The sequence below is a fragment of the Rhinoderma darwinii genome (genome assembly GCF_050947455.1).
Source record: "Rhinoderma darwinii isolate aRhiDar2 chromosome 5 unlocalized genomic scaffold, aRhiDar2.hap1 SUPER_5_unloc_39, whole genome shotgun sequence".
Taxonomy (NCBI): domain Eukaryota; kingdom Metazoa; phylum Chordata; class Amphibia; order Anura; family Rhinodermatidae; genus Rhinoderma; species Rhinoderma darwinii.
In genome coordinates, this window is record NW_027461797.1 from 576,975 (window position 1) to 592,747 (window position 15,773).

Consider the following 15,773-nt stretch of genomic DNA (forward strand, 5'->3'; position numbering starts at 1 on the left):
ATGTAGGGACGACAGTACATTCCATCACATCCATCTAGTGTACACAGGTAGGTCCATTGTGGCGGGCAGGCGAGCGGGCGGGCTGCTTTATTGGCTGTTTGCTGTTCCCCTACTCCACTCCACTATTTGACTGTTGTGCTGCATCAATCAATCAATCAATCAATCAATCAATCAATCAATCAATCAATCAATCAATCAATCAGTGGCTGGCTCAGGTGCAGCTCTTTAACTTACCTAAAAGGGAGGGCGGAGAGAAGACAAGGAAGGTGAATGAGGTGTTCCAATGTGAAATGCCGGAAACACAGAAACACAGACGACACACAACAAGAGGTGGCAATCTATTCATTAATTGCATTTAATCAATGAGCTCATTATCACTCATGCATTGTCCAACAGGTGTTGAAATAATGGGATTAAAAGGGGAGATCCCTTCAGAAAGACAGAAACAATAGCAAAGACAAAAAACACTTTTGGAATCTGCTTTTAGTCAACACATAAGGAAAGGGTGCACCGGTCCTGGAAATACTGCAATACCAGGTCAATGCGTGGAGTGGACAGAGCAAGCTCTATTTCCATCTCCCTGTTCTAAAAATCCATTTAATATATGGTCCCCAGATAGGGGACGTATCAGATATTAAACTGATAAGAAAAGATACTACACTTGATCTTAGCCAAAAGGCCGAGAAGCGATAACCCGAACGGGCCGCGCGTTGCCCGAGCCTGCCCGATACTGCTGTTCAGCCCTTGCAGCGATTCAGCCTACTTCTAGGCAATTCCATGGGGCCCTGCAGGCTCACACACTCACAGCTACACGGGAGGTGAATAAAGGCCGGAGAGGAAGCCAGACAGGATTTGCTTCTTTTGCTTGCACCACAATGCAGTGCTGAAAGAGGAGGAATCTACATAAAAACGCCTTCCTGGCAACGCCCAAATGCCCTGCTGCCATGCAGATAAACACTGGCAGCGGCAGCAAGTGCATGCCCACAGCCACCCCTTGTTCCTTCACACCTTGTATCAGCTGTAATCCAGTCCAGTCCAGTGCTGCCTGCTGAGCAGCACTGACCAACACTGCCTGGGCCCAGGCTTTTATCTCTGAGGCCCCATTATGATGTCAGAAAGCTGGCTCTGGAATCCTGAGGGCTCCACTATGACACGTGCAAAGTTCCGTCTGAACTTTATATAAGACGGTGAGGCTCAGTCAGTCACTCAGTGTTGCCTGAGAGGGCAACACTGCAACAGCCGGCCGCCAGGCTGTCTTTTTTTTGCACAGCTAGTTGCCTCCAGGAGGCCACAAGAGGGAGACAAGGGACTGCAAAATGGAAAATAGGCATCCACCAACTTTACAGACAACTTCTCCTTGCTCCTACAACCTCCATCCTTGCACAGTTTGTTATTCTTCTAGGTAACATAGTAACAAATCCAAATTGCTGCTCTCTTTGTAGGCAAGCAAGGCTTTGTTGCAACTGCAATTCTTACTTCTTCTTGAAATGTAGGGACGACAGTACATTCCATCACATCCATCTAGTGTACACAGGTAGGTCCATTGTGGCGGGCAGGCGAGCGGGCGGGCTGCTTTATTGGCTGTTTGCTGTTCCCCTACTCCACTCCACTATTTGACTGTTGTGCTGCATCAATCAATCAATCAATCAATCAATCAATCAATCAATCAATCAATCAATCAATCAATCAATCAGTGGCTGGCTCAGGTGCAGCTCTTTAACTTACCTAAAAGGGAGGGCGGAGAGAAGACAAGGAAGGTGAATGAGGTGTTCCAATGTGAAATGCCGGAAACACAGAAACACAGACGACACACAACAAGAGGTGGCAATCTATTCATTAATTGCATTTAATCAATGAGCTCATTATCACTCATGCATTGTCCAACAGGTGTTGAAATAATGGGATTAAAAGGGGAGATCCCTTCAGAAAGACAGAAACAATAGCAAAGACAAAAAACACTTTTGGAATCTGCTTTTAGTCAACACATAAGGAAAGGGTGCACCGGTCCTGGAAATACTGCAATACCAGGTCAATGCGTGGAGTGGACAGAGCAAGCTCTATTTCCATCTCCCTGTTCTAAAAATCCATTTAATATATGGTCCCCAGATAGGGGACGTATCAGATATTAAACTGATAAGAACAGATACTACACTTGATCTTAGCCAAAAGGCCGAGAAGCGATAACCCGAACGGGCCGCGCGTTGCCCGAGCCTGCCCGATACTGCTGTTCAGCCCTTGCAGCGATTCAGCCTACTTCTAGGCAATTCCATGGGGCCCTGCAGGCTCACACACTCACAGCTACACGGGAGGTGAATAAAGGCCGGAGAGGAAGCCAGACAGGATTTGCTTCTTTTGCTTGCACCACAATGCAGTGCTGAAAGAGGAGGAATCTACAAAAAAAACGCCTTCCTGGCAACGCCCAAATGCCCTGCTGCCATGCAGATAAACACTGGCAGCGGCAGCAAGTGCATGCCCACAGCCACCCCTTGTTCCTTCACACCTTGTATCAGCTGTAATCCAGTCCAGTCCAGTGCTGCCTGCTGAGCAGCACTGACCAACACTGCCTGGGCCCAGGCTTTTATCTCTGAGGCCCCATTATGATGTCAGAAAGCTGGCTCTGGAATCCTGAGGGCTCCACTATGACACGTGCAAAGTTCCGTCTGAACTTTATATAAGACGGTGAGGCTCAGTCAGTCACTCAGTGTTGCCTGAGAGGGCAACACTGCAACAGCCGGCCGCCAGGCTGTCTTTTTTTTGCACAGCTAGTTGCCTCCAGGAGGCCACAAGAGGGAGACAAGGGACTGCAAAATGGAAAATAGGCATCCACCAACTTTACAGACAACTTCTCCTTGCTCCTACAACCTCCATCCTTGCACAGTTTGTTATTCTTCTAGGTAACATAGTAACAAATCCAAATTGCTGCTCTCTTTGTAGGCAAGCAAGGCTTTGTTGCAACTGCAATTCTTACTTCTTCTTGAAATGTAGGGACGACAGTACATTCCATCACATCCATCTAGTGTACACAGGTAGGTCCATTGTGGCGGGCAGGCGAGCGGGCGGGCTGCTTTATTGGCTGTTTGCTGTTCCCCTACTCCACTCCACTATTTGACTGTTGTGCTGCATCAATCAATCAATCAATCAATCAATCAATCAATCAATCAGTGGCTGGCTCAGGTGCAGCTCTTTAACTTACCTAAAAGGGAGGGCGGAGAGAAGACAAGGAAGGTGAATGAGGTGTTCCAATGTGAAATGCCGGAAACACAGAAACACAGACGACACACAACAAGAGGTGGCAATCTATTCATTAATTGCATTTAATCAATGAGCTCATTATCACTCATGCATTGTCCAACAGGTGTTGAAATAATGGGATTAAAAGGGGAGATCCCTTCAGAAAGACAGAAACAATAGCAAAGACAAAAAACACTTTTGGAATCTGCTTTTAGTCAACACATAAGGAAAGGGTGCACCGGTCCTGGAAATACTGCAATACCAGGTCAATGCGTGGAGTGGACAGAGCAAGCTCTATTTCCATCTCCCTGTTCTAAAAATCCATTTAATATATGGTCCCCAGATAGGGGACGTATCAGATATTAAACTGATAAGAACAGATACTACACTTGATCTTAGCCAAAAGGCCGAGAAGCGATAACCCGAACGGGCCGCGCGTTGCCCGAGCCTGCCCGATACTGCTGTTCAGCCCTTGCAGCGATTCAGCCTACTTCTAGGCAATTCCATGGGGCCCTGCAGGCTCACACACTCACAGCTACACGGGAGGTGAATAAAGGCCGGAGAGGAAGCCAGACAGGATTTGCTTCTTTTGCTTGCACCACAATGCAGTGCTGAAAGAGGAGGAATCTACATAAAAACGCCTTCCTGGCAACGCCCAAATGCCCTGCTGCCATGCAGATAAACACTGGCAGCGGCAGCAAGTGCATGCCCACAGCCACCCCTTGTTCCTTCACACCTTGTATCAGCTGTAATCCAGTCCAGTCCAGTGCTGCCTGCTGAGCAGCACTGACCAACACTGCCTGGGCCCAGGCTTTTATCTCTGAGGCCCCATTATGATGTCAGAAAGCTGGCTCTGGAATCCTGAGGGCTCCACTATGACACGTGCAAAGTTCCGTCTGAACTTTATATAAGACGGTGAGGCTCAGTCAGTCACTCAGTGTTGCCTGAGAGGGCAACACTGCAACAGCCGGCCGCCAGGCTGTCTTTTTTTTGCACAGCTAGTTGCCTCCAGGAGGCCACAAGAGGGAGACAAGGGACTGCAAAATGGAAAATAGGCATCCACCAACTTTACAGACAACTTCTCCTTGCTCCTACAACCTCCATCCTTGCACAGTTTGTTATTCTTCTAGGTAACATAGTAACAAATCCAAATTGCTGCTCTCTTTGTAGGCAAGCAAGGCTTTGTTGCAACTGCAATTCTTACTTCTTCTTGAAATGTAGGGACGACAGTACATTCCATCACATCCATCTAGTGTACACAGGTAGGTCCATTGTGGCGGGCAGGCGAGCGGGCGGGCTGCTTTATTGGCTGTTTGCTGTTCCCCTACTCCACTCCACTATTTGACTGTTGTGCTGCATCAATCAATCAATCAATCAATCAATCAATCAATCAATCAATCAATCAATCAATCAATCAGTGGCTGGCTCAGGTGCAGCTCTTTAACTTACCTAAAAGGGAGGGCGGAGAGAAGACAAGGAAGGTGAATGAGGTGTTCCAATGTGAAATGCCGGAAACACAGAAACACAGACGACACACAACAAGAGGTGGCAATCTATTCATTAATTGCATTTAATCAATGAGCTCATTATCACTCATGCATTGTCCAACAGGTGTTGAAATAATGGGATTAAAAGGGGAGATCCCTTCAGAAAGACAGAAACAATAGCAAAGACAAAAAACACTTTTGGAATCTGCTTTTAGTCAACACATAAGGAAAGGGTGCACCGGTCCTGGAAATACTGCAATACCAGGTCAATGCGTGGAGTGGACAGAGCAAGCTCTATTTCCATCTCCCTGTTCTAAAAATCCATTTAATATATGGTCCCCAGATAGGGGACGTATCAGATATTAAACTGATAAGAACAGATACTACACTTGATCTTAGCCAAAAGGCAGAGAAGCGATAACCCGAACGGGCCGCGCGTTGCCCGAGCCTGCCCGATACTGCTGTTCAGCCCTTGCAGCGATTCAGCCTACTTCTAGGCAATTCCATGGGGCCCTGCAGGCTCACACACTCACAGCTACACGGGAGGTGAATAAAGGCCGGAGAGGAAGCCAGACAGGATTTGCTTCTTTTGCTTGCACCACAATGCAGTGCTGAAAGAGGAGGAATCTACATAAAAACGCCTTCCTGGCAACGCCCAAATGCCCTGCTGCCATGCAGATAAACACTGGCAGCGGCAGCAAGTGCATGCCCACAGCCACCCCTTGTTCCTTCACACCTTGTATCAGCTGTAATCCAGTCCAGTCCAGTGCTGCCTGCTGAGCAGCACTGACCAACACTGCCTGGGCCCAGGCTTTTATCTCTGAGGCCCCATTATGATGTCAGAAAGCTGGCTCTGGAATCCTGAGGGCTCCACTATGACACGTGCAAAGTTCCGTCTGAACTTTATATAAGACGGTGAGGCTCAGTCAGTCACTCAGTGTTGCCTGAGAGGGCAACACTGCAACAGCCGGCCGCTAGGCTGTCTTTTTTTTGCACAGCTAGTTGCCTCCAGGAGGCCACAAGAGGGAGACAAGGGACTGCAAAATGGAAAATAGGCATCCACCAACTTTACAGACAACTTCTCCTTGCTCCTACAACCTCCATCCTTGCACAGTTTGTTATTCTTCTAGGTAACATAGTAACAAATCCAAATTGCTGCTCTCTTTGTAGGCAAGCAAGGCTTTGTTGCAACTGCAATTCTTACTTCTTCTTGAAATGTAGGGACGACAGTACATTCCATCACATCCATCTAGTGTACACAGGTAGGTCCATTGTGGCGGGCAGGCGAGCGGGCGGGCTGCTTTATTGGCTGTTTGCTGTTCCCCTACTCCACTCCACTATTTGACTGTTGTGCTGCATCAATCAATCAATCAATCAATCAATCAATCAATCAATCAATCAATCAATCAGTGGCTGGCTCAGGTGCAGCTCTTTAACTTACCTAAAAGGGAGGGCGGAGAGAAGACAAGGAAGGTGAATGAGGTGTTCCAATGTGAAATGCCGGAAACACAGAAACACAGACGACACACAACAAGAGGTGGCAATCTATTCATTAATTGCATTTAATCAATGAGCTCATTATCACTCATGCATTGTCCAACAGGTGTTGAAATAATGGGATTAAAAGGGGAGATCCCTTCAGAAAGACAGAAACAATAGCAAAGACAAAAAACACTTTTGGAATCTGCTTTTAGTCAACACATAAGGAAAGGGTGCACCGGTCCTGGAAATACTGCAATACCAGGTCAATGCGTGGAGTGGACAGAGCAAGCTCTATTTCCATCTCCCTGTTCTAAAAATCCATTTAATATATGGTCCCCAGATAGGGGACGTATCAGATATTAAACTGATAAGAACAGATACTACACTTGATCTTAGCCAAAAGGCCGAGAAGCGATAACCCGAACGGGCCGCGCGTTGCCCGAGCCTGCCCGATACTGCTGTTCAGCCCTTGCAGCGATTCAGCCTACTTCTAGGCAATTCCATGGGGCCCTGCAGGCTCACACACTCACAGCTACACGGGAGGTGAATAAAGGCCGGAGAGGAAGCCAGACAGGATTTGCTTCTTTTGCTTGCACCACAATGCAGTGCTGAAAGAGGAGGAATCTACATAAAAACGCCTTCCTGGCAACGCCCAAATGCCCTGCTGCCATGCAGATAAACACTGGCAGCGGCAGCAAGTGCATGCCCACAGCCACCCCTTGTTCCTTCACACCTTGTATCAGCTGTAATCCAGTCCAGTCCAGTGCTGCCTGCTGGTCAGCACTGACCAACACTGCCTGGGCCCAGGCTTTTATCTCTGAGGCCCCATTATGATGTCAGAAAGCTGGCTCTGGAATCCTGAGGGCTCCACTATGACACGTGCAAAGTTCCGTCTGAACTTTATATAAGACGGTGAGGCTCAGTCAGTCACTCAGTGTTGCCTGAGAGGGCAACACTGCAACAGCCGGCCGCCAGGCTGTCTTTTTTTTGCACAGCTAGTTGCCTCCAGGAGGCCACAAGAGGGAGACAAGGGACTGCAAAATGGAAAATAGGCATCCACCAACTTTACAGACAACTTCTCCTTGCTCCTACAACCTCCATCCTTGCACAGTTTGTTATTCTTCTAGGTAACATAGTAACAAATCCAAATTGCTGCTCTCTTTGTAGGCAAGCAAGGCTTTGTTGCAACTGCAATTCTTACTTCTTCTTGAAATGTAGGGACGACAGTACATTCCATCACATCCATCTAGTGTACACAGGTAGGTCCATTGTGGCGGGCAGGCGAGCGGGCGGGCTGCTTTATTGGCTGTTTGCTGTTCCCCTACTCCACTCCACTATTTGACTGTTGTGCTGCATCAATCAATCAATCAATCAATCAATCAATCAATCAATCAATCAATCAATCAATCAATCAATCAATCAGTGGCTGGCTCAGGTGCAGCTCTTTAACTTACCTAAAAGGGAGGGCGGAGAGAAGACAAGGAAGGTGAATGAGGTGTTCCAATGTGAAATGCCGGAAACACAGAAACACAGACGACACACAACAAGAGGTGGCAATCTATTCATTAATTGCATTTAATCAATGAGCTCATTATCACTCATGCATTGTCCAACAGGTGTTGAAATAATGGGATTAAAAGGGGAGATCCCTTCAGAAAGACAGAAACAATAGCAAAGACAAAAAACACTTTTGGAATCTGCTTTTAGTCAACACATAAGGAAAGGGTGCACCGGTCCTGGAAATACTGCAATACCAGGTCAATGCGTGGAGTGGACAGAGCAAGCTCTATTTCCATCTCCCTGTTCTAAAAATCCATTTAATATATGGTCCCCAGATAGGGGACGTATCAGATATTAAACTGATAAGAACAGATACTACACTTGATCTTAGCCAAAAGGCCGAGAAGTGATAACCCGAACGGGCCGCGCGTTGCCCGAGCCTGCCCGATACTGCTGTTCAGCCCTTGCAGCGATTCAGCCTACTTCTAGGCAATTCCATGGGGCCCTGCAGGCTCACACACTCACAGCTACACGGGAGGTGAATAAAGGCCGGAGAGGAAGCCAGACAGGATTTGCTTCTTTTGCTTGCACCACAATGCAGTGCTGAAAGAGGAGGAATCTACATAAAAACGCCTTCCTGGCAACGCCCAAATGCCCTGCTGCCATGCAGATAAACACTGGCAGCGGCAGCAAGTGCATGCCCACAGCCACCCCTTGTTCCTTCACACCTTGTATCAGCTGTAATCCAGTCCAGTCCAGTGCTGCCTGCTGAGCAGCACTGACCAACACTGCCTGGGCCCAGGCTTTTATCTCTGAGGCCCCATTATGATGTCAGAAAGCTGGCTCTGGAATCCTGAGGGCTCCACTATGACACGTGCAAAGTTCCGTCTGAACTTTATATAAGACGGTGAGGCTCAGTCAGTCACTCAGTGTTGCCTGAGAGGGCAACACTGCAACAGCCGGCCGCCAGGCTGTCTTTTTTTTGCACAGCTAGTTGCCTCCAGGAGGCCACAAGAGGGAGACAAGGGACTGCAAAATGGAAAATAGGCATCCACCAACTTTACAGACAACTTCTCCTTGCTCCTACAACCTCCATCCTTGCACAGTTTGTTATTCTTCTAGGTAACATAGTAACAAATCCAAATTGCTGCTCTCTTTGTAGGCAAGCAAGGCTTTGTTGCAACTGCAATTCTTACTTCTTCTTGAAATGTAGGGACGACAGTACATTCCATCACATCCATCTAGTGTACACAGGTAGGTCCATTGTGGCGGGCAGGCGAGCGGGCTTGGCTGCTTTATTGGCTGTTTGCTGTTCCCCTACTCCACTCCACTATTTGACTGTTGTGCTGCATCAATCAATCAATCAATCAATCAATCAATCAATCAATCAATCAATCAGTGGCTGGCTCAGGTGCAGCTCTTTAACTTACCTAAAAGGGAGGGCGGAGAGAAGACAAGGAAGGTGAATGAGGTGTTCCAATGTGAAATGCCGGAAACACAGAAACACAGACGACACACAACAAGAGGTGGCAATCTATTCATTAATTGCATTTAATCAATGAGCTCATTATCACTCATGCATTGTCCAACAGGTGTTGAAATAATGGGATTAAAAGGGGAGATCCCTTCAGAAAGACAGAAACAATAGCAAAGACAAAAAACACTTTTGGAATCTGCTTTTAGTCAACACATAAGGAAAGGGTGCACCGGTCCTGGAAATACTGCAATACCAGGTCAATGCGTGGAGTGGACAGAGCAAGCTCTATTTCCATCTCCCTGTTCTAAAAATCCATTTAATATATGGTCCCCAGATAGGGGACGTATCAGATATTAAACTGATAAGAACAGATACTACACTTGATCTTAGCCAAAAGGCCGAGAAGCGATAACCCGAACGGGCCGCGCGTTGCCCGAGCCTGCCCGATACTGCTGTTCAGCCCTTGCAGCGATTCAGCCTACTTCTAGGCAATTCCATGGGGCCCTGCAGGCTCACACACTCACAGCTACACGGGAGGTGAATAAAGGCCGGAGAGGAAGCCAGACAGGATTTGCTTCTTTTGCTTGCACCACAATGCAGTGCTGAAAGAGGAGGAATCTACATAAAAACGCCTTCCTGGCAACGCCCAAATGCCCTGCTGCCATGCAGATAAACACTGGCAGCGGCAGCAAGTGCATGCCCACAGCCACCCCTTGTTCCTTCACACCTTGTATCAGCTGTAATCCAGTCCAGTCCAGTGCTGCCTGCTGAGCAGCACTGACCAACACTGCCTGGGCCCAGGCTTTTATCTCTGAGGCCCCATTATGATGTCAGAAAGCTGGCTCTGGAATCCTGAGGGCTCCACTATGACACGTGCAAAGTTCCGTCTGAACTTTATATAAGACGGTGAGGCTCAGTCAGTCACTCAGTGTTGCCTGAGAGGGCAACACTGCAACAGCCGGCCGCCAGGCTGTCTTTTTTTTGCACAGCTAGTTGCCTCCAGGAGGCCACAAGAGGGAGACAAGGGACTGCAAAATGGAAAATAGGCATCCACCAACTTTACAGACAACTTCTCCTTGCTCCTACAACCTCCATCCTTGCACAGTTTGTTATTCTTCTAGGTAACATAGTAACAAATCCAAATTGCTGCTCTCTTTGTAGGCAAGCAAGGCTTTGTTGCAACTGCAATTCTTACTTCTTCTTGAAATGTAGGGACGACAGTACATTCCATCACATCCATCTAGTGTACACAGGTAGGTCCATTGTGGCGGGCAGGCGAGCGGGCGGGCTGCTTTATTGGCTGTTTGCTGTTCCCCTACTCCACTCCACTATTTGACTGTTGTGCTGCATCAATCAATCAATCAATCAATCAATCAATCAATCAATCAATCAATCAATCAATCAGTGGCTGGCTCAGGTGCAGCTCTTTAACTTACCTAAAAGGGAGGGCGGAGAGAAGACAAGGAAGGTGAATGAGGTGTTCCAATGTGAAATGCCGGAAACACAGAAACACAGACGACACACAACAAGAGGTGGCAATCTATTCATTAATTGCATTTAATCAATGAGCTCATTATCACTCATGCATTGTCCAACAGGTGTTGAAATAATGGGATTAAAAGGGGAGATCCCTTCAGAAAGACAGAAACAATAGCAAAGACAAAAAACACTTTTGGAATCTGCTTTTAGTCAACACATAAGGAAAGGGTGCACCGGTCCTGGAAATACTGCAATACCAGGTCAATGCGTGGAGTGGACAGAGCAAGCTCTATTTCCATCTCCCTGTTCTAAAAATCCATTTAATATATGGTCCCCAGATAGGGGACGTATCAGATATTAAACTGATAAGAACAGATACTACACTTGATCTTAGCCAAAAGGCCGAGAAGCGATAACCCGAACGGGCCGCGCGTTGCCCGAGCCTGCCCGATACTGCTGTTCAGCCCTTGCAGCGATTCAGCCTACTTCTAGGCAATTCCATGGGGCCCTGCAGGCTCACACACTCACAGCTACACGGGAGGTGAATAAAGGCCGGAGAGGAAGCCAGACAGGATTTGCTTCTTTTGCTTGCACCACAATGCAGTGCTGAAAGAGGAGGAATCTACATAAAAACGCCTTCCTGGCAACGCCCAAATGCCCTGCTGCCATGCAGATAAACACTGGCAGCGGCAGCAAGTGCATGCCCACAGCCACCCCTTGTTCCTTCACACCTTGTATCAGCTGTAATCCAGTCCAGTCCAGTGCTGCCTGCTGAGCAGCACTGACCAACACTGCCTGGGCCCAGGCTTTTATCTCTGAGGCCCCATTATGATGTCAGAAAGCTGGCTCTGGAATCCTGAGGGCTCCACTATGACACGTGCAAAGTTCCGTCTGAACTTTATATAAGACGGTGAGGCTCAGTCAGTCACTCAGTGTTGCCTGAGAGGGCAACACTGCAACAGCCGGCCGCCAGGCTGTCTTTTTTTTGCACAGCTAGTTGCCTCCAGGAGGCCACAAGAGGGAGACAAGGGACTGCAAAATGGAAAATAGGCATCCACCAACTTTACAGACAACTTCTCCTTGCTCCTACAACCTCCATCCTTGCACAGTTTGTTATTCTTCTAGGTAACATAGTAACAAATCCAAATTGCTGCTCTCTTTGTAGGCAAGCAAGGCTTTGTTGCAACTGCAATTCTTACTTCTTCTTGAAATGTAGGGACGACAGTACATTCCATCACATCCATCTAGTGTACACAGGTAGGTCCATTGTGGCGGGCAGGCGAGCGGGCGGGCTGCTTTATTGGCTGTTTGCTGTTCCCCTACTCCACTCCACTATTTGACTGTTGTGCTGCATCAATCAATCAATCAATCAATCAATCAATCAATCAATCAATCAGTGGCTGGCTCAGGTGCAGCTCTTTAACTTACCTAAAAGGGAGGGCGGAGAGAAGACAAGGAAGGTGAATGAGGTGTTCCAATGTGAAATGCCGGAAACACAGAAACACAGACGACACACAACAAGAGGTGGCAATCTATTCATTAATTGCATTTAATCAATGAGCTCATTATCACTCATGCATTGTCCAACAGGTGTTGAAATAATGGGATTAAAAGGGGAGATCCCTTCAGAAAGACAGAAACAATAGCAAAGACAAAAAACACTTTTGGAATCTGCTTTTAGTCAACACATAAGGAAAGGGTGCATCGGTCCTGGAAATACTGCAATACCAGGTCAATGCGTGGAGTGGACAGAGCAAGCTCTATTTCCATCTCCCTGTTCTAAAAATCCATTTAATATATGGTCCCCAGATAGGGGACGTATCAGATATTAAACTGATAAGAACAGATACTACACTTGATCTTAGCCAAAAGGCCGAGAAGCGATAACCCGAACGGGCCGCGCGTTGCCCGAGCCTGCCCGATACTGCTGTTCAGCCCTTGCAGCGATTCAGCCTACTTCTAGGCAATTCCATGGGGCCCTGCAGGCTCACACACTCACAGCTACACGGGAGGTGAATAAAGGCCGGAGAGGAAGCCAGACAGGATTTGCTTCTTTTGCTTGCACCACAATGCAGTGCTGAAAGAGGAGGAATCTACATAAAAACGCCTTCCTGGCAACGCCCAAATGCCCTGCTGCCATGCAGATAAACACTGGCAGCGGCAGCAAGTGCATGCCCACAGCCACCCCTTGTTCCTTCACACCTTGTATCAGCTGTAATCCAGTCCAGTCCAGTGCTGCCTGCTGAGCAGCACTGACCAACACTGCCTGGGCCCAGGCTTTTATCTCTGAGGCCCCATTATGATGTCAGAAAGCTGGCTCTGGAATCCTGAGGGCTCCACTATGACACGTGCAAAGTTCCGTCTGAACTTTATATAAGACGGTGAGGCTCAGTCAGTCACTCAGTGTTGCCTGAGAGGGCAACACTGCAACAGCCGGCCGCCAGGCTGTCTTTTTTTTGCACAGCTAGTTGCCTCCAGGAGGCCACAAGAGGGAGACAAGGGACTGCAAAATGGAAAATAGGCATCCACCAACTTTACAGACAACTTCTCCTTGCTCCTACAACCTCCATCCTTGCACAGTTTGTTATTCTTCTAGGTAACATAGTAACAAATCCAAATTGCTGCTCTCTTTGTAGGCAAGCAAGGCTTTGTTGCAACTGCAATTCTTACTTCTTCTTGAAATGTAGGGACGACAGTACATTCCATCACATCCATCTAGTGTACACAGGTAGGTCCATTGTGGCGGGCAGGCGAGCGGGCGGGCTGCTTTATTGGCTGTTTGCTGTTCCCCTACTCCACTCCACTATTTGACTGTTGTGCTGCATCAATCAATCAATCAATCAATCAATCAATCAATCAATCAATCAATCAATCAGTGGCTGGCTCAGGTGCAGCTCTTTAACTTACCTAAAAGGGAGGGCGGAGAGAAGACAAGGAAGGTGAATGAGGTGTTCCAATGTGAAATGCCGGAAACACAGAAACACAGACGACACACAACAAGAGGTGGCAATCTATTCATTAATTGCATTTAATCAATGAGCTCATTATCACTCATGCATTGTCCAACAGGTGTTGAAATAATGGGATTAAAAGGGGAGATCCCTTCAGAAAGACAGAAACAATAGCAAAGACAAAAAACACTTTTGGAATCTGCTTTTAGTCAACACATAAGGAAAGGGTGCACCGGTCCTGGAAATACTGCAATACCAGGTCAATGCGTGGAGTGGACAGAGCAAGCTCTATTTCCATCTCCCTGTTCTAAAAATCCATTTAATATATGGTCCCCAGATAGGGGACGTATCAGATATTAAACTGATAAGAACAGATACTACACTTGATCTTAGCCAAAAGGCCGAGAAGCGATAACCCGAACGGGCCGCGCGTTGCCCGAGCCTGCCCGATACTGCTGTTCAGCCCTTGCAGCGATTCAGCCTACTTCTAGGCAATTCCATGGGGCCCTGCAGGCTCACACACTCACAGCTACACGGGAGGTGAATAAAGGCCGGAGAGGAAGCCAGACAGGATTTGCTTCTTTTGCTTGCACCACAATGCAGTGCTGAAAGAGGAGGAATCTACATAAAAACGCCTTCCTGGCAACGCCCAAATGCCCTGCTGCCATGCAGATAAACACTGGCAGCGGCAGCAAGTGCATGCCCACAGCCACCCCTTGTTCCTTCACACCTTGTATCAGCTGTAATCCAGTCCAGTCCAGTGCTGCCTGCTGAGCAGCACTGACCAACACTGCCTGGGCCCAGGCTTTTATCTCTGAGGCCCCATTATGATGTCAGAAAGCTGGCTCTGGAATCCTGAGGGCTCCACTATGACACGTGCAAAGTTCCGTCTGAACTTTATATAAGACGGTGAGGCTCAGTCAGTCACTCAGTGTTGCCTGAGAGGGCAACACTGCAACAGCCGGCCGCCAGGCTGTCTTTTTTTTGCACAGCTAGTTGCCTCCAGGAGGCCACAAGAGGGGGACAAGGGACTGCAAAATGGAAAATAGGCATCCACCAACTTTACAGACAACTTCTCCTTGCTCCTACAACCTCCATCCTTGCACAGTTTGTTATTCTTCTAGGTAACATAGTAACAAATCCAAATTGCTGCTCTCTTTGTAGGCAAGCAAGGCTTTGTTGCAACTGCAATTCTTACTTCTTCTTGAAATGTAGGGACGACAGTACATTCCATCACATCCATCTAGTGTACACAGGTAGGTCCATTGTGGCGGGCAGGCGAGCGGGCGGGCTGCTTTATTGGCTGTTTGCTGTTCCCCTACTCCACTCCACTATTTGACTGTTGTGCTGCATCAATCAATCAATCAATCAATCAATCAATCAATCAATCAATCAATCAATCAATCAGTGGCTGGCTCAGGTGCAGCTCTTTAACTTACCTAAAAGGGAGGGCGGAGAGAAGACAAGGAAGGTGAATGAGGTGTTCCAATGTGAAATGCCGGAAACACAGAAACACAGACGACACACAACAAGAGGTGGCAATCTATTCATTAATTGCATTTAATCAATGAGCTCATTATCACTCATGCATTGTCCAACAGGTGTTGAAATAATGGGATTAAAAGGGGAGATCCCTTCAGAAAGACAGAAACAATAGCAAAGACAAAAAACACTTTTGGAATCTGCTTTTAGTCAACACATAAGGAAAGGGTGCACCGGTCCTGGAAATACTGCAATACCAGGTCAATGCGTGGAGTGGACAGAGCAAGCTCTATTTCCATCTCCCTGTTCTAAAAATCCATTTAATATATGGTCCCCAGATAGGGGACGTATCAGATATTAAACTGATAAGAACAGATACTACACTTGATCTTAGCCAAAAGGCCGAGAAGCGATAACCCGAACGGGCCGCGCGTTGCCCGAGCCTGCCCGATACTGCTGTTCAGCCCTTGCAGCGATTCAGCCTACTTCTAGGCAATTCCATGGGGCCCTGCAGGCTCACACACTCACAGCTACACGGGAGGTGAATAAAGGCCGGAGAGGAAGCCAGACAGGATTTGCTTCTTTTGCTTGCACCACAATGCAGTGCTGAAAGAGGAGGAATCTACATAAAAACGCCTTCCTGGCAACGCCCAAATGCCCTGCTGCCATGCAGATAAACACTGG

At 47.7% G+C, this 15,773-nt stretch overlaps 11 non-coding genes across 11 annotated transcripts; all 11 read right to left on the minus strand.

Moving 5' to 3' along the window:
- Positions 1-500: 500 nt before the first annotated feature.
- LOC142692145 (U2 spliceosomal RNA) lies at positions 501-691 on the minus strand. The gene has a single exon (XR_012860630.1). It is a non-coding gene; the product is annotated as a U2 spliceosomal RNA (small nuclear RNA).
- Positions 692-1,991: 1,300 nt separating this feature from the next.
- Positions 1,992-2,182, minus strand: LOC142692497 (U2 spliceosomal RNA). Its single transcript, XR_012860936.1, has one exon. It is a non-coding gene; the product is annotated as a U2 spliceosomal RNA (small nuclear RNA).
- Positions 2,183-3,459: 1,277 nt separating this feature from the next.
- LOC142692500 (U2 spliceosomal RNA) lies at positions 3,460-3,650 on the minus strand. Its single transcript, XR_012860938.1, has one exon. It is a non-coding gene; the product is annotated as a U2 spliceosomal RNA (small nuclear RNA).
- Positions 3,651-4,946: 1,296 nt separating this feature from the next.
- On the minus strand, positions 4,947-5,137 carry LOC142692094 (U2 spliceosomal RNA). Its single transcript, XR_012860583.1, has one exon. It is a non-coding gene; the product is annotated as a U2 spliceosomal RNA (small nuclear RNA).
- Positions 5,138-6,425: 1,288 nt separating this feature from the next.
- On the minus strand, positions 6,426-6,616 carry LOC142692501 (U2 spliceosomal RNA). Its single transcript, XR_012860939.1, has one exon. It is a non-coding gene; the product is annotated as a U2 spliceosomal RNA (small nuclear RNA).
- Positions 6,617-7,920: 1,304 nt separating this feature from the next.
- Positions 7,921-8,111, minus strand: LOC142691978 (U2 spliceosomal RNA). The gene has a single exon (XR_012860479.1). It is a non-coding gene; the product is annotated as a U2 spliceosomal RNA (small nuclear RNA).
- Positions 8,112-9,396: 1,285 nt separating this feature from the next.
- Positions 9,397-9,587, minus strand: LOC142692502 (U2 spliceosomal RNA). Its single transcript, XR_012860940.1, has one exon. It is a non-coding gene; the product is annotated as a U2 spliceosomal RNA (small nuclear RNA).
- Positions 9,588-10,879: 1,292 nt separating this feature from the next.
- LOC142692503 (U2 spliceosomal RNA) lies at positions 10,880-11,070 on the minus strand. Its single transcript, XR_012860941.1, has one exon. It is a non-coding gene; the product is annotated as a U2 spliceosomal RNA (small nuclear RNA).
- A 1,280-nt stretch (positions 11,071-12,350) lies between these two features.
- LOC142691975 (U2 spliceosomal RNA) lies at positions 12,351-12,541 on the minus strand. The gene has a single exon (XR_012860476.1). It is a non-coding gene; the product is annotated as a U2 spliceosomal RNA (small nuclear RNA).
- Positions 12,542-13,829: 1,288 nt separating this feature from the next.
- On the minus strand, positions 13,830-14,020 carry LOC142692504 (U2 spliceosomal RNA). The gene has a single exon (XR_012860942.1). It is a non-coding gene; the product is annotated as a U2 spliceosomal RNA (small nuclear RNA).
- Positions 14,021-15,312: 1,292 nt separating this feature from the next.
- LOC142692505 (U2 spliceosomal RNA) lies at positions 15,313-15,503 on the minus strand. Its single transcript, XR_012860943.1, has one exon. It is a non-coding gene; the product is annotated as a U2 spliceosomal RNA (small nuclear RNA).
- Positions 15,504-15,773: the final 270 nt, after the last annotated feature.